Below are 3927 nucleotides of genomic sequence, written 5' to 3'. Positions count from 1 at the left end.
TGAAATCTACCTAAGCTAATTACATAAAATATAACCAAGTTCAATGCGTCTGGATTCTATCGAACGCATAAATAACATCAGCTACAATTCTCTTTTAAATTACTCCGTTAATATGCTAAAAATGTTTTAATAATCCAGAAGGAGTTCGATAGCAGTAAATCAATGAATCGGTGAATAAATCAAGATCGCTATGTTGACTTTACAATTTAGCAATTTACTTGTCCACTTGATCTAGACCCATTACTGCGTGCGTTTAAGCGATAAGCTCAAGGCGGATTTTAAATGTGAACCTTTCATTTTTACCGTTATTACTAGCATTGTGCAGGCACGTTTCACTAGTTACCACCGAACCGGTTAGTCTATCGTCAAATAGTAATACTTTGTTTTGATTTGAAACTATTCAGTGAAAACGTGCAGTGCGTGCAACGAAACTAGGTAAAAGTATTGTACGTTTCGTTATCGAATAGTTTTTTTAATATGTTTTTAATACTATAATATTTCAGTTTTAATTTATTTGTCGTTATTTGTGTCTAATATTATGTTAATAAATAAAAATTCCTTTGAAACGTTTTTGAAACTGTTTTGTGAAGTATACGAGAAAACTAGCAGAAACTGCGGCGTAAACCGCGCCAAATTTATAAAACACTAACTACCAAACCCCGTTTTACCGCCTTAGGGGTGGAGTTTCGTAAAATCCGTTGTTGGCAGATGTGTATAGTTTCTGATATTTCGTGATTGATCAGTGAGTGGTAGTGGCAGTTTCGTTTTTGTATATAAAAATAACTTTAGTGCGAACTAATCGCTGCCACTCATAATACGGGACATTTAATAAATTAAAGAAATTTCTATAGTAGAGTAGTTAGTAATTAAAATAGTGCAAAAAGCCTCATTTATCGTACAGCCTGTACCTTACAAACGCATCGCTCTCATTAATAGGCTCGACTGTTTAGCATTCAAGGGATGATTAAAGGAATTGTGTACTCACAATGAAATCATTGAAGATAAATCTTGTATTTAATATAAGCCTACAATTATCTACGGTCAAGAGAATACTAACAATTTCAAATATATATTTTATAAAGAACGTAAATTCATTAAAACATTGTTTGAGTTTGTGGAGTATAGTATATATAACTGAGATAACACTGCCCAAATCGATTTACTCGGTGGTAGGGCGACAAAATTGGAAAGGTACCACGAATCAGTAGTAAGTATTATTGTGTTCCAGTTTGAAGATGAGTTACCCACGAGGGACATAACATCTTAGTTTCGAAGATTGATCGCGCATTGGCGATGTAAAGTATAGTTAATATTTCTTACAGCGCCGATGTCTATGGACGAAGGTAACCACTCGCCATAAGGTGTGGGTCACCGCAACCGAACGCTGTTACTATAAAAAAAATGTTATTGATAATAGGAATATTATAAGTTAATTTGAACCTTGAATCTCTTATTCTATTCAATCATGCAAACTGTAAATTAAAACCTTTGTAGTTAACCACATAGAGAAAATAAATAAATACAAAATGGATCCAGCCTATATAAAAGAGGTGTACAATTTTGGCGACGTTATCACTACATAGAGATCTCTTCCAGGCTTCTTCTTGTAGGTTAGGATAGCTCATAGAATATGAAGTGAGTTTATTAATATATTAGTAGCATATTTTACAGATATAATATGTAATTAATTAAAGTAATGTAGTTTTAAAAATGTCCATTCATAAATTCAAATCAATTGTAAAAATACTTTAATAAAAATGGGATATTATTCAATTTAATAAAAGTTTTTATAGATTATAAAAAATCGTCGATATAATACTTGTTTACTTCCAGGCAGTTATCCTATATGTTAATAGCGTAATGCGATTTTTGTCCCAGTGATTATGGCACGATAGCTGCACATAAAATATATAGCTTGACGACCTCCGTGGTCGAGAAGTGTGTACACCGGTTTTCATGGGTACGCCACTCTGAGGTCCCGGGTTCGATTCCCGGCCGAGTCGATGTAGAAAAAGTTCATTAGTTTTCTATGTTGTCTTGGGTCTGGATGTTTGTGGTACCGTCGTTACTTCTGATTTCCATAACACAAGTGCTTTAGCTACTTACATTGGGATCAGAGTAATGTATGTGATGTTGTCCAATATTTATTTATTTATTTATAAAAAATCCGCTATGGACTCATTTTGAAGAGCTCCAACCGTAATATGCAGAAGATTAAAGAGGATTCTTGATTGCAATTTACTAAATTGTTAAAATTTAACAAAGAAATGTTTTTAGAGAACGGAAAAAAATTATTAGTCGGTTAAAGAGCAGTAGGTACTACAGTTGTATAAGAAACAATATTAAAAACGTAAACAAAATTAAAGTAAATTGTTTTCGACAAACTCCTATATGGCGCCACATGTACATGAGTTATTTTGCATGAGTTGGAAAAGAGTAATTAATCAGTTTCTTGCCGGTTCTTCTCGACGACATGACAATTCAAAACTGCTTCTAATAGCCTACTCGAATAAAGTATGTTTTGATTTTGATTTTAGAATTTATAGTATAATGAATTATCAGTGTTGATAATTCTTCAGAAATTCTTTGTTCTAAACTGTTTTTCTGTCAGCAGGACAACCAATAACTTTAAATCAGGCCATTTTGTATATATATTTCTTATTCCTGGTTGTATTCGATTCGATTTTTTAGCTTGAGAATGCAGCGCACTGCTGGTGTAGTGGTATCATGCAAGATTCCCATTCTTGCGACCCGGGTTCGATTCCCGGGCAGTGCACAACCCAAGTAATTATTTCCATATTTTGCTTTGCGTGGTTATTAATGTTATTTTTACTTTTAGGTTTTTCTTTGTATTATTTAAGCTCCATTCTGTTTTTTTTTGTGGTTCATCGGAGATTTTGTTCCTTTTTTTAGTTAATTATTTAACAACATACTCATACAATAAAGATAATACTTTATAGTATGTATAATAAAGTTATAGAAAAAATATATATTTTCATAACATTTTTTTACGAACCTTCATACAAATTGCAGTAGATGCAGTGGTCAATAAATAATTCAAAGAGCAATATACTTAAAGGCCAAACAATAAAAAAAGATAAACAATAGTTTAAATATATGGTTCCGCACTATTAAACTCTTATTAAAATAAATGTTTTCAGAAAATAGTTTTTCTTACGACTTTAGTCAATTTGAATTCATCTGAATCTTTCAAGTGAAGTTAAGTTAGTTTATTTAGCAGCTAATTTCCTAAACATCAAATTGTCAAAAGAACAAAATAATGTTAAAAGTTTTCATGTAATATACCTATATATATATATATATATATATATATATATATATATATATATATATATGTATATATAAATATATTAATAAATAAGGACCGTTAACTCAACACAAGATTGTATATGTATATGATAAAAAAGCGCGCAATTAGTACTCATTGACTTCCAGGCAGGATATATTATATAAAATTTAATATACTTGATTGACATAACTATTTTAAATGTAAAAGAGTGACTACTGAGTTTTGCGCCGGTTTTTTTCGATATAAATTATATTGCAACTTGTAACTTTACCTTTAATAAAATCTGTGAAATGAAGATTCAAAAGTGTAAAAGTCTACTTAAAGTAAAAGACAGTATATTTTCATTTAGAGCTCACTTTGAACACGAGAGTGTTGTAAGTGGCGAAATTTTACCTGACATGTTTACTTTACAGGTCTCTTCATAATGCTATTTATTCACCTCATAAATTAAAATACAAACAAAATTTAAGCATATTAAATGTCAATGAAAATTATTTACGCTTGGTTAATATTCAAACGCTCAGTTATATATATTTATAACGAAGGGTTTTTTGATATTCGACGCATAGAACCCTAAAAACATTCTCTATTTGGATCAGACCCTCTTTTCGCAGCTC

At 31.0% G+C, this 3927-nt stretch overlaps 1 non-coding gene across 1 annotated transcript; it reads left to right on the top strand.

The window, feature by feature from the left end:
* Window positions 1-2705: 2705 nt before the first annotated feature.
* On the top strand, window positions 2706-2776 carry Trnag-ccc. The gene has a single exon. It is a non-coding gene; the product is annotated as a tRNA-Gly (tRNA).
* The last annotated feature ends 1151 nt before the right edge of the window (window positions 2777-3927 follow it).

This window comes from Vanessa atalanta, chromosome 15, assembly GCF_905147765.1.
Source record: "Vanessa atalanta chromosome 15, ilVanAtal1.2, whole genome shotgun sequence".
Lineage (NCBI taxonomy): Eukaryota > Metazoa > Arthropoda > Insecta > Lepidoptera > Nymphalidae > Vanessa > Vanessa atalanta.
This window is presented reverse-complemented; position numbering and strand designations above follow the sequence as displayed.